This window comes from Pomacea canaliculata, linkage group LG2, assembly GCF_003073045.1.
Source record: "Pomacea canaliculata isolate SZHN2017 linkage group LG2, ASM307304v1, whole genome shotgun sequence".
Taxonomy (NCBI): Eukaryota; Metazoa; Mollusca; class Gastropoda; order Architaenioglossa; family Ampullariidae; genus Pomacea; species Pomacea canaliculata.
The window spans coordinates 17,966,343-17,992,326 of record NC_037591.1 but is presented as its reverse complement, the minus strand read 5'-3'; the positions used below and the strand labels follow the sequence as shown (position 1 = coordinate 17,992,326).

The following is a 25,984-nucleotide window of genomic DNA, read 5'->3' as shown; positions in this document are numbered from 1 at the left end:
CTCTGACCCCCACCCACCGTTTGTGGTGGTTCACTGTAGCTAATCAACTTCCTCCACGGCACAGTCGGTCTGAAGGAAGTCGGCGCTGCTTCCCTTTCCTGGCAGTGCTTAGCTCGCTTTGTCTACCTTTGAAAAGATTTTTATACACTTAGCGTTCTGGAAAAATAGTCACTTTATTCACTGAAACTTTGCTAAGTTTGTCCTCTGTGTGTGTGTGTGTGAGTCTGTGTGTGAGCGCGCACGAATATGTTTATATATAATTATATGTTTGTACGTCAGCGCGCGTGTGTGTGTTAAGTGTGTTGTAAGTTTGTGTGAGAGGGCACGCGCATACAAAGTTGTTTGCTCGAGCAGAAACTGAACATTTCATTTCCACGCACTGGCTTTTCTGGAGAGAATGCCAAAAAGCCGCTACACCCACCACACACTCACCTCCTCATCTCATTAGACGTCTGCCTGTCTGTCGGCCGGTCCGTCTCATTTTTTTCATTCTCTCTTTCAGGTTCTTTTTACCGAATTGTCAAAGCCTTCATGAAAGGCGTTGTTCACAGCTATTTTTCTATCTCCCTTCTTTATAAAAAAATGTCTACCTTCCGTGAAGAGCCATTATCGCTAGACTGTTCGGGTGACGACCCTGTCGATGCGTTTTGAGGAAGTTGATGATATTCTCCTCGAGTATTTTCAGTGTGTGTGTCTCTCCTCCTCCAGTTCAAACTCGAAAGGGCCAGCAACATGCGAGATAGCAAACATTGGAGGATGTTGGCCTGGCTTAGACTAATTTGCTGGGCACGGCACCAGGGCAAAGGTCAGCTCGCGTCTCTAAGCTGTTACTTAAGCTGTCAAATGGGTGCCCACGTGACGCCAGGCTGTAATTACTCTGCAGATTGATAAGGCGTCAGCCACACGCCGCTTCTCATCCGCGGGAACTAGCTTCCTCCTGCCCCCTTCCTCGTGCCCCTTGTGGCCTTTCATTCATCACGTAGTCGTCAGTCCCACTTACTGCAGTCATTTATTTACCGTTTTTGCTATTTGCTGCTCGGAAGTCCGTGACCCGAGGTTGTGAAAAACATCGCGCTTGTGTGGAATGTGAGGATGGCGCGCCCTTCACACAGGGTCACGGTCCTCCTGCGACGGGGTGCACGTGCAGTGACTGTGTAAACACAAAAACGTACTTGTTTCTTATGTAACTTTTTAAAATCTTCTCTTTATTTAAAAAATTTTTTTAACAGGGGCTTGTAGCAAACTCTTGCTTATTACTTTTTTTTTATCTAAAGCTATGGGTAAAGTTTTAACGGAATAAATTATTTATCAAAATTAAATAATCTCCGATACAAACTAAGGAACCAAATACTATCTGTGAGATTTCCTTCGACATATCTAAGACAAAATCTAGAATTTCTTTGGTAAAGGAACGGATAAACTACCTTCCTTTTCATGGTGCGCGCGCACACACACACACATCGCTCACTCTATTTATAGTATGCAGACAGACCGTGACGAGTGGACGTTGTTAAAAGCACGAAGATATTTCGAGCTACTAATGTTTTAAGTTAATAAATTATACGACAGTAATGAGCAAATACAAATACTTCCAACACCTTCTGGTTGAGACTGTAATCATTTATTTGTTACTATATTTATTTGGTTATATTAAAAATTAGGTTACAAGCAGTAGATCGTTTGTAACCACGTGATACACGTGGCACTGACCGCCATCTTGCTGCCCTGGCGGTGTTTCATCAGAAGTCTGTGTGTCTGTGGTTTCTTCGGTGACTGTCATCAATGATTTGTTGCCGTCATGTCCGAGTCACGCGTGGACATTTGAAGTTTGAGTTATATATTTTTTAAAATTTATTTAACATTCATTTAGTGACTGTTCATAATATTCCCTGTTCATTCCAACAATCACTTTCCTGTACTTAATGTTTAAGGGGGATATTGTTGTGTATATTTAGCAAAAGTTTTTACTGATTTTCATACCTGTGCACACTTGATGTATAATTAATTACTTAATGGAGACATCATGCTGTAAATATTTTTATGTATGGTATTATAAGCTGTTTGCACACTAAAGTATCTTAAAATTCGATTTAATTATAGTTATGTACTATGACTAAAGAAGTTATTAGCAATACGTCTTTTAACAGCATACATCACATCTTGCTGAACAGTAGACAGAACACATTAATGGCCATATTTTATTCTGTTCAAACTATTTTATATTATCACCTTACCAACTGGAAATCATACCATTATGACTAAAGTGAAAACAATAGTAATTCATAATGAGTAAATTATGTATAATGTCACATTTTACCTCTGAGGATAACTGCCTCTGTGGCTAAAATGTCTCAAGCCAAAGTTGTTTTTTTGGGAGGGGGGGGGAATAAGTAAATAAATAAATCAACATTGTACGCAATGGGGTTTATCGTGTCGCTTTTGTATCGACAAAATAAACAGCAGAACGACATTTGTTTTTTGACAGAAAATCCTTCACTTTGCCTTTTCCAGAGAATCAGATGTCAGGATTGACAATAAATAAAATCAAAATCAGAGCAAGCATCCTATGTGTACACTATGCACCTGTAAACTTCATGCATCCTGAAGGTAAAATAGGTCTGCAAACACACAGAAGAATTGAACTGTGAAATGCCAGGAGGTTCTATGGATAATAAAATCCACACAATACAGTTACAAACTTCAACTCTTTATGTTGTACTATCATCCCTTTTTTTGTGTCAGCAGGTCTATTGGGGTCTGTGGACCGTAAAATACTGTAAATTGTTTGTAAACTAAGTCTGTAACATGATTTCATATACAGGAATTTTTCGTGTTTTTCACTTTCAATGAATGAAGCTACATTTTCCTTGAGTGAATCCTGGAATAATTAATTTTCTTTTATAAAATAACTTTATTTTCAATATTAAAATGTCTGTACACCATCATCGTGTCACTGACACTCATTCCGCCGTCAGTATGGAAGTTTAACATGTAAATTGTAAATGATACGAGGACAGTCTCTGCCCTTTAACCTTACCTAACCTTTATTGGAAAAACTATCTCGCCTCAGTGCATAATCCTTGAATATCTAGGAATCTGATATTTCCAATGCACAGTATGAAATCAGTGTTTGTGTGGCATTAAAGTTTAGTACTATAAGTATTTGTGTTGAGCCTAGACACATGCTAGTAACTTTGCCGCCACCGTATGAAAACCTTTTATTTCTTGTCAATGCCGCTTAGATATCTTTTCTCGCATTCAGTTTTCTTGGCCGACACCACACCACAAAAGATAGAGCATATAATTATACGGCGATATAACTAGCATTAACAACTATAATAAGTTTGGACAACTGTATGTCAATTTTATCAGATTAATAGTTCCAAAGTGGAACCACACCAGATTACTCATTACTGTTATCATTAACATCTCGTTACATCTGTTATCTGAGGAAGACACTACTTTAGCAAAGAGCACAACCATTTCTCAACAGGAGGACACTCCTCTCGTCACTAGATGATTGCCCTCAGGAACATTCATCAGCCCATGGCAAGGCGCAATGAGAAGAACATTACTTATTCTTATCTGCAAGTCTTGGCTCCTTGAGATGCTCGGCAAACGAGGGCCAAGGTCGATGTGCTAACATGTGCACAAGTGACTGGGGCGCGAAATGGCCTGGATATTTTCTGTTCCTGGCCTCCATTTACGGCTCAGGGCAGCGCCAGCGCCAATTACGCCCTCATGTAGTATTACCTCCCTTAGGGGTTAGTGTAAGAGTCTTACGGATAATGCACTGACTCGTGCAACTTGTAACTTAATCATTTTGCAGATACCTGCTGGTAAAAACCACCTTCTTCTGCGCCTGCGTGCATGCTTGTATGAGAGAGAGATGGGGAGAGAGAAGGTCTTCTGGAAGGCCATCGTCAGACATTAATGACTCTCAGAACAAGCGAAACAAAGTCTTGACGGAGCCTATGAAGCGCCTTCTTGGCGGCATCACTGAGGGTCCAGACAAGCCATTTGTAGGATGTAGCGTCACCTAGGTGTTAACGTGAGTGTCAGAGTGATACAACAGACAACAGCTGACAATATCAGTGGCAGGTGTCTGGTGGGTAACGAGATTACACGCTGAGACCAAAACATCTGTGACGCACGCATAGTCCCATGGTCCTACTTTTACTCCAAGTGCAAGGATGAACAAGACTGCACCTGATCAATCCAATCATTGCAAGAAGCGGAAACATCAAAAGTAGGAGTGAATACTTCTCACTCAGCTCCCCTCATTCATAGAGAGAGAAAGAAGAAGAGAGAATGATTTGTTATTGCTGCAAGAGCAGAGCTCCAGCAAGTGTTTGAGCATCTGCCAAAGTAACTATACAACATCTTAAAACTGCTCTAAACATAATCCAATTACAAACAAAATAAGTTATAATCAAATTCTATAAACACATGTAACAAGAATTCTACACATTAACACACACACTTCAAAACATAGCCTTTAAGAATGCACCTACTCATACATACACAGAACCCCTTTCAACAGGAGTTACAATAGGCCGGGTACCGCTACATTATTATTGAACTACGACTTGGGTGTCTTCTCAATGCTTGAGGGTCAAGTCGAGACAACTGTCTTCTCCTCTACTTTATTTTCAAGCATTTGTTTTACCAATTGAACTGTGTTACTGGCCATCGACTCTATACTGTTTGACTCCCACACACACACTCGCTGTCTCCCACACACAACTGACGCACGCGCATCCCCCGCGCTGCTTTGGTGTAGCGCTAGATGCAATTTGAGGAATGGTGACCGTTGCTATGACGTCCACCCCTACCCCGAGGATAGGTTCTACGTTGTTAAATTGCGCCTGGGCTGCACACTACATCATCTTGACTGCGTTCACTCAGCCAGTAAGTCTGAGTACAGCACTCAGTACAAACCAGACTCGTGAGTACCTGTGAGACAGTCCTCGCACATTTTGCTGCTTGAGTCTCTGATCCCATAGCCACCCCCCTTCACATTCAACCCTCTCTTTACGGTTGTTGATCAATAGATTTTTGGGGAGAGAAGCGCTTCGTATGGTCGGTAACAAGCACGCAATCCTCCGTGACTTTTGACCTTCAGTGATAATTCGCGATGTCTGCACGACAACGCTGCTCTCCATGTCGGGAGGAGACCACCAAGGAGCCCATTTGCAGGTTGTTTCCCCTGAAATCCTCGTGACGCCATGCATGCGTAATGGAATCATGTTGTCGTCTCCATCTTTAACGCCACTCTCAGCTCTCCTGCGTTCACCAGTCATCCCTACTAAAACGCAGAGCTGAAGAAACAACCAAAGGCGATGGAGGTTGGGAGGGGCTGAACCACCCGTGTGCCTGCCGTCAGCTGGTCGGATGTTTTCGTGTGTTCTTCTATGTACACAAACGGACAGGTTCATAGATACTGATTTTATTTTAATGCATACGTAGACACGAGCACAGGAAAAACAGCAAAAGTGAGTGGCTCATCGTGTCTAAGTGAAAACTGTCCTGTACCGCTCATAAGTAACGAAGTCTCCATTGCTGCTACGCCGTCGATGGGTGGTCAGGGGGGAGTTAATCCAGCCACAGACCCAAGCAGGCCTCGAACTCCAAGAATAAAGAATCCTTCCTCCTCAGCCCTTGTCCATCTTCCGTCCCGGCTCGTCTCTCTCCTCACGATATGAGGTGGTCTTTGATGTACTGAGCTGGACAGGTACTGATGTTAACTTTCCACACGACAATGACTGCTGACCTTACTGACGGTGTCAGTCATACGGAAATCACAAGATGTGTAACACTACTGATTGTTATAACATAGAATAAAGTGTGCTTCTTATGATTGATTCAAAGAAGAATGCTGATGTAAGATGTTTCAGACTGATTGTTACCAGGCGGAAAAAGTTTTTCTTTCAGAGATTTCGAGACTCCAGAATCTGCATTGAAAATATTGGCGTGCATCCGAGCAGAAACCTGACTGGGCGCGAGTGTGTCCCTTAAATAACTTTTTAGGCGTAAAGATAAAAAACGATATCGCTGATCTCTCAAGCAGGGGAACGTGGCTGTCTATAAGTTGCCCCGAAGTTAAATGACGGCAGGCCTGTAGCAGGTGATGTGATTAAGACAGCAAATAACTGACGGCGCTAACGGCTTTCACCAACAGCTCAGCAGCAAGTGTTTCGCGCTCCCTCTGGCCAGACTTCACCACATGAATAATAGACTTTACCCAACCTCGGCAAAGGGCACATACCAGACACTTACGGATCAGAGCCGATAACAAGGACTGAATAACACTCTAGACTCGATATTTTACTCTCATGACATTCCAACGTTGCCTGGATACATATTTTAAAATTTTACACTTCCGTTAAATGTTTAGACTGTGAAAATTGTTAGTCTTTCTTTTTGCATAGTAGACAAAAATCATGTGTAGTCTGACCACAAACTTGTATTACTGGACTGCGGGAAGATGACATTTTTCAGTAAACTACTAAAATGAGGCAGTTGTGTAGCAAGCTTCCGGTTTAGTCACATTCTTTGTTTAGGCTCGCCGAGACTAACAGCGGAGAACTTCTGACACTAAAGACGATGAATTTCTTTCTCTGGCATCCACGAAAACTTATCGCTCAGACCGGACCGTGGTGATGGAGGTGGGGTGGCTTGGAGCAGGCACGTGACAGAGGAGAGTGACTGTGAGCAAGGGCGGCCGCCAGGGTGGGGCCAGGAGCACGTGACTGGTGACACCACACAAGGAGGGTTGCCATGGTGCCTGCAGCTTTGCCATGCTGACCACGATGTCTTCAAGTCAGATTTTGGCCGCATTTCCTGTTTCTCAGCAGGCCTGGCCGCTCCCAGACGCGGTCACTCCACTGTGGACACAATCAGTCTCGGGAATTCGAAGCTAATCAAGGTTGACGCTTCACTAGCATGTAATTTATTATTCTCTCGTCTCACGCTATCGTATTAATTATTCGACAAATATTATTAAATTGTATTTCACTTAAAATATTCTTAGTTTTTTTTTAAAAGTTGTGTTGTATTTATCACTGGTGTTAACTTTTAATGAATACAACTTTGCTACAACTGGTGAAACATTATCTACTTGTTGTGATAATAATGAAAAAATTACTCACAAGCAAAATTGATAATAGTCGTGTATAAGAACCTCATAAGCAAACAAGCTAACAGCAAAGTTACACAAACAAATAGGCAAAATGATAAAATTCAAATGAGCAGCAGACAACCGTACAATTAGAAGCATTAAAAGGGTGGTAGGATGGACATTTTTTTCAAAGATTCTGACTCGAGATACACACCACAAACATCACTGTGCGTCCCCAATCCCCCGGCAAAACAATTATCAGCACAGACGCCAGGATTGGAGGTGGACCCGCTTACATTGTGAAAGCATCAGCCAATGGAAGAGCTAAGATCAAATCACGTGGCATCTCGATTTCGACCTCCTTCTATGCAGATGATCTTTTCAGGCGTGTATCTCGAGAACGGAAAAGGTTATTTACTCAGGTGTTAAGAAGTAATGTATTGAGCTTTTCCCAGTTATTAAGAAAAAATTGCACTCTTCTAGATTGTAACACTACAAACGGGATTTTCTTTGGATACAGCAGGCTCGCACCACTCCTCTGTCTCTTCTTTCTTTCAAAATGAACGTCTGACACGCTTTATCATACTGTATAGAACTTTGCTCGGCTTTACTGTTCCCGTATTCATTTACCATAATACTCATTAAAGCTGTTAAGCTATAAGTGTAACGAACATTAAAGTTACACAGGGACACTGTGCTCACGCATGCATGGTCGTGCGAGAGGGAAAGAGATCGCTGTAATATCTACTGTCAGCTATCAAGCGACCGGAATCACTAATATGTTCTCCTCTGCTCCCCAAAAGCAAGCTCGTTTAGTTAAACATCGAAACGATTAGATGATAATACCCAGACACGGGTTATCTACCCAACCCTGTCTCTTGGCGATTGTTGTAAACAGACGCCATCACGTTTGGGATCTGGTGGAGGCTGGGCCGAGCTTGACGCTGTTGTTAGATACGAGAGGGCCATCAGTCATTGTTAATGGAGCTGTAGCGTGGCCCAGACCTCCTGTCCTCAATGCTCCAGAGGCTGGTGTTGCCCTCTAGCACCGGGCCCTCTCCCCCAGCTGTGATTTTGTAGGAATGTAAACATGCACACCCTTGTTCTTTGCCACTCTCTGGGGTGCTGTTCACCCAAGTTAAGCCTCGGGGTTGTGTAAGGGACGCTTCCTATGACGTAGTAGTTGTAGGTTCAGGGTTAACGATGAAGAAGGGAATATTAACGGTGGAGCCTAGCATCAACAGTTTGTTTAGTGTTGTTGACGGTAAAGGTTGATGGTAATAGCTAGTCGTTGAACCAGCAAGCGGTTTTCCCAAGGTGCATCTTGATATGATACTCGTGACATTGGAACTCGTAAACAACGCGCATCTACGTCGGCTTGAGCGCCCTCTTGTCACGGGTCACCTGATGTAAACAATCATTTCGACATTGAATGAATCCGCTACTCACGCCCAACCATGTGCCGCCGTAAAGCATGTTGGGACACAGAAAGAGCTGGTGGCCTCCGGCGATGTCCCACAGGATAGAAGATACTCGTTTAGATGTCTGATGAACCTTCCTTCTCTCTTGGATCCAGCGTCAGGAGGGAGGTAAACGTTCCGCTTGATCAGAAAGGGAGCTCATCTTTGGTGATGGGATGTTTGGCTGTGCGTCAGTGGCAGCTGTTGTAGAGACTTATGTACAGCCAGTCGATCAGCATTACACATCCATGGCCCAGTCGTCGAATAATGGTACGAGGTTCATAAAATTTGCCGTAGTTTCAGGACTACCGTCAGGTCTATATTCTTGGCCGTGGTTTCCTGATTATAATCAGATGTTCACACCTCTGCAAGTCAGCTGTAACGTAAGCTGAGACCCACACACCTCAACATGACAGCCATAGTCTGACGCCCACACACCTCAATATTACAGCCATAATCTGACGCCCACACACCTCAATATTACAGCCATAATCTGACGCCCACACACCTCAATATTACAGCCATAATCTGACGCCCACACACCTCAACATTACAGCCATAATCTGACGCCCACACACCTTCACATTACAGCCATAGTCTGACGCCCACACACCTGTAGCAGCACACCCATGACATGCCATATGACGCTGTACTGGCCGTAATGATAGACATTTGCACTGGACATCAGGCTAAAACTAATGATCATCGTCACCTGCACCAAGTCAGCCAGAAACATCATCTGACTAAGGAAGTTTGACAGACCGTTATCTTGTGCTCGTGTCACACATTTACGGCTGTAAAGGCAGCTGATCTGTTGATACAAGAGAAAGACGAGCAAGTCCTTAATCAGTTAATGACATAATCAGTTAATCAGTTAATGACAGTGCTCCACAAATGTGTAGCTTGTGGACTGACATGAAGGTCTGCTCACACTGACGGTAAGTCTTTGTGGGATTGCAGTGTCGGCAGTGGTCGTGGTGTTGTATCGAGTGGGCCACTGAAGGATAGATGAAGGCACAGGGGTGGGGAGAATTGTTTTCCTCCAACAAGAGGCTAGGACTGTGTGACGGCTTTGTAGTCTGCCCTATAAATAAAAAAAGAATTTTAAAAAATCCCACACCTTTTTGTTTTGGATCGAAAAATTTGTTCGTTAGGTCTCATGATTTTCTATGATACACAACTTAAAATATAAAATCTGAAGGCACTCATATATATTTCATAATTAACTTTCTTTCATGAATAATCTTATCAATGAATAGATAATTTTGAACTAGAGGGTGCATCGAAAGACGAATATTTACAGACACTGGACCTGGTGCACAAGTCGCTGGTCCCTTCTCTCGGCCCCGTCTTCACTATAATAGTGTAAAGATAACTGTCATGACAGACATATCAGGAATAAGTATTCTTCGTATCTTATCAGCGACCTCCTAAGAATTTTATTACACAATCAAACTGCTTGTCAGAAACATCCATGCCACTGACCTGTGTCAGTATTACATCATTCGAATATGTTTACCTCCAGAACTAATCGTTTTTTTTTTTATACATCAGCTGCCACGTTGCATAATCATTCTTTCAAAATCGAGAACTGTGCTGTTGTCTGATGTAAGAATGTCTTGTTGCCAAGTTTAATGCCTTTGGAAAGTCAGATGATCCAAAAAACACTTCACTTCCGTGTATTGGAGATTTGTTAGATTCCCAGTGGTCCATCCTAGAAGATGGCGGCGGGGAAGAGCGGGGAGGAGGGATATCTGATCAGCGGTTGATCTCAGGAGGCTGGAGGATAGCTGACCAACGGTTGATCTCAGGAGGTGGGAATGGCTAGTTGTCCAGCGGGCAAAGTCCTCTGAAAGGTCGTGTGCCGAGACGCAGAGTGCCGGAGATGGTGTCTTGTAATAGCAACCGTTCCGGAACGACAATGACGAAGGATGACAAAGTGTCTACAAGTGCGCATGCTTCAGTTGCTGACAGGACCGAGTTGACAGTTTACGGTCCCCTCAGCCTCGGTGCCATCGATTGTGCTCCAGACCAACCCGTGTGTAAACAGCGCTCCCTTTGATGTCACGTGACTGACTCACGCAACTTCCACATCTGTGAGCTGTAGTCACTCCTTGACCCTTCACTTTTACTTGTACGCTCACAAGCACGCACTCATAAAAATATGTATACAAACTAATATGAAAAACGTGCATGTGTACCGCTGTCTATGTACACACCGACACACACATGCACAAAGATTCTTGCTCCCTTTCTTCCTCCCCCTTTCTCTCTTTCTTGCGCAAATGCTGATTTTAAAATGTAGATTGTTTGTTGAATATTTTAACAGTGCGATTAACGTGGATTGCATTTGTATCCTAATAAGACAGATACTGAGCTAACTGAACATGGGTAGGCTGGTTCCGTGAGAAACAGCCAGGTTCTTTGGGTTTAAGGTAACGACTGATCCTAACTTAGAAACACAGAGCTGACAGAGGCTTTCATGGGCTTTCCTACCAACAGTTGTAACGAGTAGAAAGATGACAGTTGTGTATTCTAATTATTTACTTATTAACTTAGTAAAGTATCTACTGCAGCGTCACAAACAATTTTTAGAAAAAGTGGGTGGACGAGTAAGTTGGATGGGTGGATGGGTGCAGGTTGTTGAGTGCATTTTCAGGAATGTTTATGTTAACTGTACTAAAGTCCAGTACATAATCTGGTAAAAAAAACATCAAGAAGGAATAGAAAGTCAATGAGAAAAATAATATCCTGCAATACAGAAAAAAATCTGAAAAGGAACACTTATAATTGATAGTTTAGTACTTGGTTCCGGCAGGTCAGTCTGTGCCAGATGCACGCAAAGAGGATTTTAGGAACGGCTATGACGTCAGCAGCTGGCTGGGGAGAGGGTTTTGAATGTTCCAGGGTCTGGAATATTTCAACGATAGAGCATGAAGATTAAAGTTAGGATGCTAATATGAGTGGAGAGTAGGTTTTTTTTTAGATGCACGTGCCAAGGAAATATACACACTCTAAGAACAAGAGGAAGAGGAAAACATTAACAACAAAAACAACACAATTAAACCACGTGACTTTCATCTTATGGAACATTTATTGAAATTTTGAATATCAAGACGCAGTAGTTGTTTCTGTCCATAAGCTCTTATCATTTCGTGTAACCGCTGTAACAACTATGACGACAGCCAAAAACAAAAAAAGTGAACTTGGCGAGTAAACATGCAGGCAACATGAAATTTCAAAATAAAATAGTTATAAGTATTTTAATGTAATTCAGTTTGATATGAATTAGTTTCTTCTGGTTCGTCATTTGTGGTTACTTTTGTAAGACAGTACTGCTATGAGATACCGCGGTTCATTTTATCTTTATGTTCTAGAGTTGGACCTTCTCGTGGTAGCACATGCTTGTTTGAATACCCTTCTTGTATCCTGTTTGGTGGTTTTCGAAACATAATTATCTTGTCTTGACAAGGCTAGCTCCTTCTCTTCCACTGAACCAAGAAATGAAAGAACCCTTGCTTAGCATGGCAGCGTTTGGTACATTAGGTCTCGTACGCAGTGATATTCCCAACAGCTGATCCTTCATGTATTTTACACTGAAAAAAATAACGAAAAGCCCTTTCAAAAAGCGGCGAAGCTCGTTACTTCACTGCGGATTTCTAAGGGAAATAATTTCCGAGCGGAAACCGTAGAAGCACGGTGAAGCAAGGCAGAGCTGCCGGAAGCCCCTCAAGACAAGAAGGTAGGCGGCGCTAGCCACGCCCTCTGGGATACATCCACCGCAATCACGTGGTGCAGGCACGTGGAGCAGTGACAAGCCTTACACTGTACATTTGTCACAGACCGGTGACTGTTGACGTGACTGCTGACGTAATACTTTTAGCAGGTAAACAACAGCCGACCTACGTCATCACTACTGTCATCATAGTCATCAGCTTACTCACCCTCGCCATCATTGTTTACAGGGTTAGCTGCCTTGTGAGAGTTATTGCCATAGCTGTTGGGTCGGCGTAGGACATCAACTACCCCATCCACTCGCCATCATAAGCAACAACAACAACACCAGCGAACAACAGATTTTTCTCAGAGGAGATGTAGGTGATGAACCGATGTTCTAGTTTAGTCTCAAGGTCTGCAATGAACATTGATCCCTTTTAATCAAATGTTTTTGTCAGCTTGCGAAGTGGCCCCAGTAGCTGTTTGACAAGCTACTGTATAGTGAGAATAAACTATTCCTTACAAACATTCCAAGAATCCTGCAGGACAAACACGTTGCATTCTGATTATCAGATGTTATTCTACATGAGAAGATTTCGTTAAACAGTATTTTTGTTTGCTCCTTTAACTAACGTAAATAGCCTGACAGAGATTTTACTTATGGTTGTGTAATATGAGCAGCAGAAATTAGATGCCTTTGTTTCAATTAAGGTTTCAGAAAATCTTACACCACAGACAACAATCAACTTTATCTTGAATGGTGTTTGCTGAGAGTCGACGGTTTTCTCTTAGTAACAAGTAAATGCTCTAAAAAAAAAAGACTGCTATAGCTTGGGTTAAGTTAATCAATGTAACATTGACAAACTCACAAGTACTGCACGAAAGAAAAATCCGCGTCTAGTTCTATTAGTGTTTTTAGGAACAACACATTGGATTGACTGGATCAGAAAGCTCGAATTTCCTAATCTAGTTTGCCAAGACAAAATTGTTACTATACTATATACACAGTCCTAATACACATATGCTCCATCCTTACTTGTGTTAATGAATACACACACACACTTGTGGAGTGATGAAGGCGGATGGAGAGAAAGAAATTTATTTCTCAAAAACTTTTTTTATCTTGTAGCCTGAGTAAAAGTTTATGAGCATGAGAGAGAGAGAGATAATAATATATTAATGGTGTGAATCTTTCTGCAGATATATGTATATGTGGGTGCATACATTAAGTTTGTGAAATTAAATAATCTTTCAATGTTTCTCCCTATATCTATAATTACAGATATTATGCAGAGTTTGAAATTCACTTAGATAACTGATATATTATACAACAGAAAATCTCCATGTTTCTAGCAGTTCAAAAAAGAAAAGTGTTTTTAATCTTAAAATGTATCAAGAACTATCCAGTGAGGACCGGAAGTTCTCGCGCTTGAAACGGAAGTAAGGGTTTTAGGACATCCGGAATAGCGCACGAAATTATTAGAAACACAGAGAGGACGTAAAGGCGATGTAGAAGTAATTTTGTTGAGCAGAAGAACTACAAAATATATGAAATTTCATTCAAGGGTAAGTGATAACATCTGTTTGCAACCTTCCCCTCATGGCACCTCTGTCTTCATCATGTTCGTCTGTACCACGGTCTGCTCTGCACAACTCTCTTCCGGTAAGCCCCGCCTGCTCTATTCCGCTCACGGCACCTGTGGTAGAGCCGCCCAGCTCAAGATGGTTCAGACCTCATTTAATTTCGCCAGGACATGCCGTCTGTAGTTCTCCATCCTCAGACGCAGGATCAAAAAAAGTTGGCAATTTGCAATGGATTTTCCTTTTTTCCTTAAAAAATACCTCCAGGTAATTGATACTTCTCTCTCATCTCTCTTATCTCGTCTGTCTTCCTCTCTCCCTCTCACTGTCGCTCTCTTGTCTCTTCTCGAACTCTCACTTCTCTGACTGTCTGTCTCTCTCTCCTCGTCTCATCTCTATTGTCTGCCAGCTTATCATGTTAATCATTGCGCATGTTCAGAGCCCGATTCTTCATTTATTCCTCCAGGTTTTTTGCAATACTTTTTCTATTTTTTGTAAATTTTTTGTCTCCTTTTTTCGTGCACTTCTTGTGAGCCTACATGCAAGATCGAGCAGTTGCGGAGCACGAGAAAAACAGTAGGGTCGAGGATCGTACTACTGATATTCTAGTGGTGATGACTGAGGACTACATCTACACAAACAGTTGTTGTCCCCCATCAGAGGCCAATGTTTCTATATTTCCTTCTCTCTCCCTAACCACTTCTCCGCCTCCCTTCCTCTGTCTATCCGTCTTTTGTCTTCTTTCTCTTCTCCTTCCCAGTGTTAGATGCTTTTCCCCCTCCATCTACCCCCTTCACATTCTAACAAACCGAATGACAGACGAGTGGAGACAGTGGGTTCTCAGTCTCGTTTTTCAGTTTGTTGTTTCTCCTCACTTTGCCAACAAATATAAGGCTTTGCTTTTAAGTTTGACCTTAACTCACATGAATTCAGTCAGCAGGATGCCAACATTTGAATCGATTTCATGTCATTTTGTGCTCACGTGCATAATTCAAATCCCATGCCAACCACAGTTTCATAAAAAAAGAGTAAAAGAATAACTGGTGGTATATTCTTGTAGATGCCCCTTTCATCAGGCACGAGGGACACTGGCTAAAACCGATGAAGATGTCAACTAGCCTGTGGTAATGTCCGTTACACGGTAACTAGCCTGTGGTAACACATTACACACCAGCTTACAAAGAAGTCTTTTGTTCTTGTACTTGTAAATTGGATGAGAGAAGCGTTTCTTTTATGTGGACCTCAAATGGTAGTTAACTCTAAAAGTATCATACTTATGGACATTACACAAGAGGTAATCTGGTAATTACTTCCCACGCCTGTGGTAGTGAACTTCTACACGGTAGTTAACCTGAGGTGAACGCACAATACCCAACAGCAGCTTGTAAACAGTATTTTTACGTGCAACTGGGTTTAGAAAAATATGTCCACACGAGGTGAACTTGCTGCTCTGCCCCAGTTTCCATGTATGATGACAGTTGTGTGTGGACCACGGATGTCACGCTGATAGACGTAGTACGTCTCGTTTACGGCACTCAACGTACAAGGAACACAACGTACTACGGGGACCTGACGACGGCAGCTCTGAGACATGAGATAAAACTGTCAGCAGGAAGTCTGGAAATTAATTTGAAATGTTTGCATTTCTATTAATACTGTTTCCGTTTCATATGCGAAGATAAACGTGTGTTGTCGGTGTGTCTGTGACCCTCCATTCATGAGTGTGTGTGTCAAGGGTGGCAGGATTAGAGAGAGGTACCTCCTGCAGTATCAGCTGAGATTATTAGTCCTTGCATTTCGAGTTATAGTTTACATTAAATGCTGATTACAAGGCGACAGTCTTAAGTATTAAATCAGCAATAAAGATTAATGCAGTCGCAAAAAAAAGCTCTAATCAAGTAGAGAAGATTTGCAGCTTTTACCTTTGTAATAAGCACTCCGATCTCTCTTTCAACGTCTACCCATGCATTCATACAGTCTGACCTGTGTACCTTGATGATGATGATGATGATGATGATGATGATGATGATGATGATGATGATGATGATGATGACGATAAAGAGGAGGAGATTTTACAACGTACTTCCCACACTTTAAAAGTAGGCTCATTGTAGAGAAAGTGTTCAACGCCTATCAGTCTACTGGGTAACCTATGTTCCAGCCTCCACGTGATGGAATGCTCCTGTCAACGCCCGCCTAATATAGTCACGCAGCGTGACCTGTGTCCTCTCGTGCGTTTCGTACTTGACAAGGACGGTCAGAAACATTTAATGTCCGCTGCCAACATGGCGGACCCATTGCTAGTCAACAGTCATCAACAACCTCACTACACAAAGCTTTTACACAGACGGCAGCGGTCGCCTTTCACACACAACTTTGCTGAGTATGTGAGATGCCTTGAGAGCGAGGTAAACATGGCGTGGGACGGACTGGCGGACAGCAGCATGGTATGAAGACAGCATGGTATGAAGACAGCAGCATGGTATGAAGACAGCAGCATGGTATGAAGACAGCCAGTGACGTATGAGACGGAGCAGTCGACACAGACAAGTCCAAGAAAAGCGAGGCTGCCCAATCGCTGCTCTTTTGAAAAGTCGGGAGGATAATGCGGAGCTCCAGACGGCCGGATGTCAGAGGAAAGAAGTGATAAAAGACAGAGAAACGTCACGCACTACGTAATCACGTCTGTTATTACCGACATCACGTAATCAGTTCGACAAAACGTTAATTACGTCACTGGCCTTCTCCCACTGGCGACACGCGCCGTCTCAGTGTGTTGTGCATTATCAACAAGAAGTGGTTCAGACTGTATTCTCAAGACGAGAAGACAATATTCTCGATGTGAATAAGTATTTTCCAGATAATTCAACTCAGATGTTCCTTCTTCCCTTTGACTGCGAGATTTCGTGCCTCTACTTTCGTGCTTTCATCAACCATCAAAAAATCTCTCAATGTTTTTATCAAGTATTCAAAAGCAAAAATGAAACGTGACCATTAATATGGACAATTATAAATGTTAGTAAGGAATATGTAATGTTATTATAAATATTCTTCTTGTTTTATTTAGAATTTTCCCCATGAAACAAACCAAAGTGTTTGTTCAGTAAAGAAGTATCTCTCTCTCACACACACAAAGGGAGCAAAGGACTGGGTGCTAATTAAGGAGGTATCTAAATCACACACACACACTTTAATTTGCACAATACTCTATGTAATGATCAATAGCAATCAGTCATTTCCTTTGAGTATGACCCCTGACCCTGTCTTGCTTACATAAGTTTCACTTCTCACTCACCTTTCGCCATTTGTCAGCTGCCTTGCTGCAGTTTTTTCTTGTTTGATTCTGTATCCCTCTTCATTCGGCATGGAGGAAGGTTGCCAAGGAAATGAATCTGATGAAGGCAAACGATCACATCATACATAATGTGGTCTGACAGTGACCGATTGCATCGCTCCTACTGGCGTCTTCACTCTGAGGTCTGCATGGCTGAGTCATCAGCACCTGTACAGTGCCAAGACTTGAACCTTGCAACTGCCAAAGACTGCGGTATCCACAGGGTTGTACTCAGGAATCTGCCAAATCCTCTCAATTCACCAATACATTTCTTCCGTATAATCATACTACTATGGATTGAGACTCGTGTTCAAGTTCCTATCAACGTCTGTCTCCGTGTTCTCCATCCCGTCAGGCCAATTGTCAGACTACCTGCACTCCCTGTCAGTCAGCACTACTGCCATTCAGTTACTGTAAACAAACAAGGTGCTAACATCTCAATATGAATTTCTGTTAAGCATTCTTGTGGATTATTATACGTGGACTCTGAACACAATGTAGGATTTTAGGTAGTAAAGTTGAAACATGTGACTTGTTTAGTATAGTGTGGGGTGACGGGTGTTGTATAGTCTTGTGTGTGGTACATTGGGAAATCTATAGTAATGTAGTAGTGTTGGAAGTACAATGTAGTATGTATGATGATGAATGGAGAGTAGCAGTGTGATACACAGTATGAAGACGGTAAGACGAACAATAGAAGAAATAAAATGTCAAATCGAAGTCGATCTGATACTGGGAGAATACTACTTGGACTAGTTTTCTCTTTTGACCCTTTAAGTGATACATCAAGAAATGAAATATGATGCAGTTTATATTTGCCAAGGTTTGGGTTAGCTGAGGCACTGATGCAGTAGTGAAGGTTCGAAACAAAATGACCTCTGGGTGTGGTTCTTTATACTGGCATCCCCAAAGAACCGGAAAACAAAGTTTGTGGTTCAATCGCAGGCCAGACATGGAGGCATGGCAACAAAAGAAAACTCTTGGGTAGCTGTGTGGTAGGAGTAAACTGCCAGACGACTGTGAGGGCGCTGTAGACATATACATTATTCACACTTTAATCAATGGCGCTGGCCAAGAAGACGTTTAACCTCGTTAACTTGTCACAACCAAGCCACTTAAACAAAAATGTCGCATTTACAACTGCAGTAGCAAGGAAATGACTACTTTCAAGACACTGAGTTTTTGTTTGTAAAGAATTAAAGTATTTTTGCGACCAGAGATGTTTACTGAAGAACACAAAAGTTAACCGTTTGTTCACCGATGTTTTCGTGTTCGATAAAACCATACTGTGAGCTAAATATTGAAGCATTTGTATATCTAAACTAATGTCTTGTTTTTGTACTGTTCATACTTCATTTGCAAGATTTTTTTTCAATTTTATGCTCCCAGGAATCAAATAAAACTTTCTTTACCAGTTTAACACTGTCTGCTATTCGTATCTTTTAATCTGTCCAATTAAAGAAAAGAAATCTGCATACACGATGCCATTTGAACTCAAATAACAAATCCTTGATATAAAGAGACAAATGAACATCACCACATAGTAATTTGTTTTTTTTTATATTTATGTTTTCCTTTATTTTATTTTAGTGTTTCGCTATTCAAGCATTCGTTTGTTGTCAGTAAGACATTTTTACAATGAACCGTGCAGTGGCCGGTTTGAAAATGAAAATGAACAAGTGATATCAGCTTCATTTTGTCCACATAAAGAATCCCTATGGCTACTCATCACTGCCCAGTAATACCAGCACTATTTCGTCCATATAAAAACTGTAGCAACTGTCCACATAAAGACTGTTGCTACTCATCACTGCCTAGCAGACTAAGAAAAGCTCCCATTGGCACCCACTTTCTGTTCAGGAAGTCTCATAGCTAAGATGAAGGACATAATGCTACCATAAAATGCCATCTCTGTAGGCCTCTAAACCTCTCTCTGCTGGCTCTCTAATTGCTGTACTTGTGGTTGTGATGTTAGTCAGTTACGCCGTCTGGCTGTGGGCACCACAGAGACCGACTGACAAAATTTACATGTGGGGGCCCGAGCCTTGATTACACTCAAAGCTTTACATTAAAGGCATGGCTGACCGCCGCAATGTCTTCACCGGCCGCGGGAGCCCCGGGTGCTGGCAGACCTGTGAGTGGTCTGTCTGGCCAAATCGTTACCCTGCAAGTTTTACTGCAGCCCACGTTGACAGGCTGGAGCAAGTCGACACCATGACTAGTGCCCCACACACTCAGACATCCCTGCTCCGAGATGTATGTGACTGAGGGACAAAGGCGTCTCCGGTGCTCTGGTCCAGCAGATCCGCCGAGGGCAGCGTGAGAAGGCGTTTTCACGGGGAGCTCACGCCATAATATCCATCATGTTCACCAGACTCACCCTTGTCTGAGCTTTTCTCTGTGCTTCCTGCGCCGCTTTGTCTGACCCTCATCTGGTCAACACCACAGAGAATCGGAGAAAGGACATTTGGTGTGACAATTTCTGCTGTACTGGATTATGTATTGGTGATCAAAAGATATACTGACTCGGTCCCTAGAAGTCGTGAATTCGTCCACAGGCACCAAACACACACACACTCACACAGAAAGAAAGAAAAGCGGAGAAGAAAAGCGCTTGACTAAGCCCTAAGATGGAAGCTTGAGCAATGTGTTTTGCTGTTTCTGCTGGTGATAAAACATCGTCAACATCCTTTTGCTGTTTTCGCGAGGGAATCATGGGTGATGGGGGGGAAGCAGTAAGGACAAACATTACACAGTCTAGAGAAGCCTTCAACATGAGTTGACAGTAAGCTTGCTTACTTGGTTCTCATCGTCACCTCGTATTTTCAATGCGATGTGATGCCTAATGATTCCCATGCTAAATGTACCTTTTGATATTCCCATAGAAAACAGAATGGGGAGGAGGGCAGGGTCATGCCCACGTAGTTGAAATCTTTTAGACATATTCCCTATGTAGTCTTCGTAAGTTACAGAAAGACCACGTGTGCGCGTGTGCGTTCGTTTGCTTGTTTGTGTGTGTGTGTGTGTTGTGTGTGTGTTTGTGTGTTTGTGTTGTTTGTTGTGTGTTGTGTGTTGTGTTGTTTTGACTTTATTTCTTTTTTTTTGCCTAGAAATTACAAGGATTGGTAAACAAACTGACAGTAATAAACTCTATTGGAGAATCGCTTAAGATACTAGTCAAACCGCATAGTAAAAAAATGTGCAAATGGTTATTTAAGTATTTTAGCTATTACTCGTGACACAAATTGTTCACTTCCAACAAGTTACGACCCTGTCTACCTGATACATGTTTTTGCTGAGTACTTTTACAAAAAGATTTTGGGCATTCAAGGTGTTGTTTAGTTAACTTTTCTTATACTGTGGGAAAAGATTCTACCTTATCAATAAAGCTACTAATTAATATTTGTCACATCTTCTTTTAAGAAAGACTCATTTGTTGTAATTCACAACACTCTGGTCATCTTAAAAACACAGCTTAAATAAAATGCTAGCCAATCACTCTTCTTTTAAAGTAGCTTTGTTATTAATTTCCTTTGGATTTGAGGCTTAGAGGTTAATAAATGATAAAAGAATAAAAGAGATGAGCATATGATGACGAAGATCAGTATGCACTTGGGAGAAAGAAGAGATCAGGAAGAAATCAGGAAAGAAGTGGAGTAAAAAAAACATTATTTCAATATATATTCAATTTAGAATTGAGTGACTTCTTTCTTGTCAGCTGAGCCAGAAATACAGAATGCAGGCTTTCAACACATTGTCTGTCTGAGGTGAGGGACGATTTCCTCACATAATCTAGTCAGCACCATACAGACTTCAACACACACTGATATACATCCGTCATCTGATTACTTCTTCTGCCTAGAAAATCTGTAATTTCAGACAGGTGAGTGCATCTCATGCCCACAGATAGCTGATTTTTAATTAATGGTGAGGAGTATTGCTGTGAAAGGTTAAAGTTTTTAATATCACTATGCTTACACAAACTCCATTACTTGTTCCCTCCTTGCACTGAAAGATATAAGTTATAACTTATTTGTTTGTCTGTCCTCGTTCACATTTTAAAAGTAACCCTTTTGTTTGATTTTAAATGTTTATTTCCCTTACAGAAACTCAGAGCCTATGTACAAATATATTGTTTATGTCGGTCTCCAAAACCCTGTTTGATATTCCCCATATAAAGTGCAGTAAATCAAATCCCGTTGTAAACACACAGGTAGTTTTGATATCTAAATCACGTGACCAGGTGTGTGACATAAAACGTTCACTGTCTACAATTATAACAGCTAAAGCCAAAGAAAGAGAAAGTCTTGAGAATGCTGGGTGGTGTTTGACCATGGGGGTGAATGCACCGAGTTCCATTTGCTGACTGGTGGTGCCGCCTGTACCAGACGGAGGAACAGAGGGAAATCCGAGTCAAAAGTTTATCACTAAAGCTCCCAGTGGCTGGGTCTGCGTCGTGCTTGCAAATTTGCTGGAAATTGAAACTTCACAGTAAATCTGACCGGCAGAAGAGAGAAGCGGGAGGAACTGCGGAGGAAGGGTGTTATGAGAGAAAGAATTAGGACATGAGAGAGAACCTTTTCAGTCTTGAAATAATTTACTTCTGACAAGAGTGTTAAAAAGTTTGTTCTCAGACATCGATTTGGCTGTCGATCGTAGACTTGGCGCTCAATGAAAATGCCTCCAGCACTATCAGAGGGGGGAAGGGATGGGAGGTCCTCAAAGTCTGGAAGGACCATTCTACCTTCCATAACAGAAGACCTACCGCGGCAGAGATCACTGAGATCGGCAAATTACCTCCTGCTGACCGAGCGCTTGGTACTTTGCGATTAACGGCTGTCTGTGTGTCACCAGATATCATGACAGTGTGGGTGTCATCTGGTGACAGTCCCAGGGAAAATGAAAGTGTCTATTTTTAAATACCCGCATCCCAACCCAAAGAGAGAGAGATAACAAGCACGCTGAAATCGTGCACCTCAAATTTTATAGTAAATTTTACACTTTAACACAATAGATAAACGACTGGAAAAGGAAAGAAAGAAGGAAAAGAAAGAATAAAAAAGAGGAGAAGAAGAAAAACAAGATGATGATGATGCAAAAATACAAAACATTGAGTACGGCAGATTAGTTTAACAACTTTTGTTCGACCTCGACTAAGGAGAAACTTGAGATTTTTTTAGCTGCATAACATCTTAATAATCTCTCCTCCTGGCAGGAAAGTCATCCAAATTTCCGGCACATCCAGAAATACCTGCGGCGCAATATACCCGAGCCGTTGGCTGTGTGCTGTCCGCCCGGAGGGAGATGCTTTTTTCCGTTACATTTGTCACGTAAGGAACAAGAACTCTGGTCCATGAGCACCGAAAAAAGACTAACATTTACATTTGTCAGTTGGAGGGGTAAAGAGAGAAACAAGTCTCGAGAGTTTGCTTGATGTAGCAGGAGTGGGATGCTGAGGGCCTCTACAGTGTGAGTCGCGTGCTTCACTGCTCTCGGTGCCACAGGAAACGAGGATTCAGCGCTCGACAGCCCGAGATTTCCCCTAGCACACAGGTTAGTCAAATGAGTTTATTGGACATTCATTGCTTCGCAACCTTCCTACCTATTAGTTTGTTCACAGTGTTTTTACAGCCAGTTGAAAATGAATTTGCCTTTGATACTCCAGTCGGCAAAAGGAAGTTGGATGACTGATAGAAAAATCGACTTTGAGTCAAATAGAACCCGTGACAGCAAAAGTGATGAGGTGCTCTGGCCTCCCATCTTTTTTTTCTCTTGACTTTTTTTTTCTCTTCTGCATCAAACTTTCTCTCTCAGAGAACTGAAGTACATGTAGTTTGTAATACTCTGAAAATATCGTACGACATTGATTTAGCCAGTATTTTGAAACAAAACAATGTTCTTGGACTGATAGTTTGCACTTAGAGTCTCTTAATTTGTTCCAGAAATAATTGTACAATTTTACATCTAGGATTTCTTACTATCAGAGCACCGACTGACTCAAATATCAGTGTGTTGTTCAAAATATTCAAAGATTGAGAAAGTTTGAGTTCAGACTTTGTTTTTTACTCGTCAAAGAACGGTTCAGCTAGAGATTACTTGGTCTCAGTCGGCATGGGTCCAGAAAGTGTCATAACATAATTATTTGGCTTTAGCAGGGTGTGGCAGTATGATCGAGGTACAATGAAATCCGGTGATCTTCGTGATTTGATCATCTTCAACTGGTCCTTAAAATCTTCCATCATCTCTACCAATTGTGACAACCACAAACAAATAGCTCTTGGTCGTTCGGAAATGACTTCATAAGTGAGGTCTGTGGAGGCGACTTTAGTGGTCAGTCATGTAGAGGCTGCGAGTAGAGTAACATCACTGAAGGCATGTAGAGGTCAGCAAATGAGCAAATCTCTAAAAACAGTTAGCAACCCCTAGACTGGCTTTCGTCGCATTGGTGATTTGCATAATATTTCTTGTTTCTCTTCTTCCTTTTCTTCTTTTCGCGATAGCTGTGGAATGTCTGAGTGTTTCTGTAGGTTTGCCTGTCCCTTCATCTGCGTCATTTTCAAAATGTTTTGTAAAGGAATTTACAAAATATGAAAAAGATTGTAAGAAATTATTCAAAATGTCAAGCGGTGCTGTAAGAAAAAAACACATAATTAATCTAATCCAATAATTCTAAACTTTGCCGGTCACATTTATTTTTTTTTATTATTATTTTTTTTACTAAATTGTGTGTAAGCATCGATTTGTATAAACATTTAATATTCCTTGCTTGCCTGTTCTCGTTTGGGTTATTATTTCTCGTCCTACCTGTTAGCAATACTTTCTGAAGGATCACTGATAATTTTTTGTCACAAACATTTATTTATTAGTTACTGTTTTAAGCCAGTTTATACTTTAACAAAAGTATTAATATGCTACCAACGAAAACCTTATACTTAGATTTGCTGATGTATCGTTAGAATTAATGCTTACTATTATTTGACAAATTTCATTGGTATTATTGCTCCGTTCATAGTTGTCTTTGGTAATAATTTACCAGGCATAACACTGAGTTGGTCTTTTTCAAATGTAAAATAGTGTTTTTTTTAAAAGCAGCGAAAATTTCTCTTCAGCTATTAGCTTGTGGGGGTCCCTAGTCAACAAGCTTCTTTCCACGCATGCTTCATTCGTAAAAGCAAAGGTCAAAAAGCAAAGGATTTCCGGAACGTTAATAATCGTAAAAATAAATACAAATAAAAACATCAAAACCATTTCCCAGCTTCTACGAATGCAAAAGCTGCCGTATATAACATAAAGAGGAACAGACACACAGACCAATATAACCAGATAGAAAGGGCCAATGGCAGCCGTAAATTTTCGTTGAGGATTTGCCAGTATCACTCGGTTTAATAGCTGACTTCCTCTTGCCTTTCCAATCACCATTTGCTCAGCCCTCGATGGTATAAGAACAAAGATTTACGACATAATGCTCTTCAACAAGCGTGTACTGTGGAAAGCCTGACAAAACCCAGCTTCGAGAGGACTGGTTTCGCAATGAAATGAAGGCTTGCTTGTCATTTCCTGAAAAAAAGTGTAATCGATGATAATTTAATAACTTTATTTGGAAGAAATCTTTTTTGAAATAAGTGACAAGAATAATGCTTACAGAATTGTTTTTGTGGTTACATTTTAAACCAAGGGGGAGTAAGCTGTCAAAATACAAATGATAGAGGATGATAATTTTTATGATGAATGCTTTGTCTCAAAGTAAAAACAAAACAAAAAGAAAACACAATGCCTGCAAGAGTGATGTTTACATCTGTACAGCTGAACTGATGTAGAGCACGCAAACGGATGTTGAGGAATGAGTACAGGTGTAAAACGCACTCAGTGACATTTCAATGGAGGATATGTGCACTATCCACTCACTATCCCAAACAGGTCTTGTCTTCTTGTCTTCGAATGCAACCTGAGGCTTCTAGTGCTGATCAGTGCACACATTTTTAAATTATTCAGGCAGAAATATTATGAGTTCTCTTTGGTTTCAGTTATATGTGAATGTCGATTGCCGACAAATGTATGAATTGTGTTGTTACTACAATCATCACATTCATTGTCAACAGCCAATCGGAGGCTGACTTCCTTCAGTGAATGCTGCTCGTTCTTCAGCTAAATTCAGAATGCTGTAGAGATGTATCTGTAACTACAGGCAAGCTATGTGCAAAGTATTGCAGATAAACGACGACGATGACCATGATGATGATGATGATGATGTACTCGGTGCAGGGATCAGAACGATTCTTAAGTGATTGTAGCGGACACAAGGATTGGAATAGTGTGGACATGTATGATGTTTCTCATCCTGCACTTCTCTCAGCCAGGTCCAGATGATAGTAGACTGTGCTGGTACCACTCACAACCATTAAGGTGTCAGATGTTTTCTAATCAGGGCACAGCAAGAAAGTGTGGGTTGTTGGCAGATTGAAAGACTTGCAATCGATTGGTTGTATTGGAATACCAACAGATGGCGCAACAAAAATATCAGTAGGGAAGTTCTTTCACAAGAGCATTTTGGTAAAAAAAAGCAAAACAAACAAAAAGAATCATGATTGTGTCAAGCTGTTCTTTTAAAATTAAGCAGCTTTTGAAATAAATGTTCATGTAATATAGAAATAATCCTGCACAGTTCCTAGAAAGCGCCAAAGGTTAAATTAATCTCGAGGTAAGTTTACATGTTTATTTTGCATGTTTGCACTTTCCAGAAGCAGCGAAGAAAACTGATCGTTTTTGACAAAC

The 25,984-nt window shown here is 41.4% G+C and overlaps 1 protein-coding gene across 2 annotated transcripts in view; it reads left to right on the top strand.

Moving 5' to 3' along the window:
• The window catches only part of LOC112556583 (probable G-protein coupled receptor 139), a 60,698-nt gene that overhangs the window by 5,710 nt on the left and 29,004 nt on the right, over window positions 1-25,984 (top strand). The window contains exon 1 of one of the 2 annotated variants that reach the window (XM_025225733.1): window positions 21,749-22,765. The exons of the other annotated variant lie outside the window; for it this stretch is intronic. The gene's annotated coding sequence lies outside the window, so the exon portion shown is untranslated. Of the gene's footprint in view, window positions 1-21,748; window positions 22,766-25,984 lie in introns of those variants that run through there. 2 annotated transcript variants of the gene reach the window in all.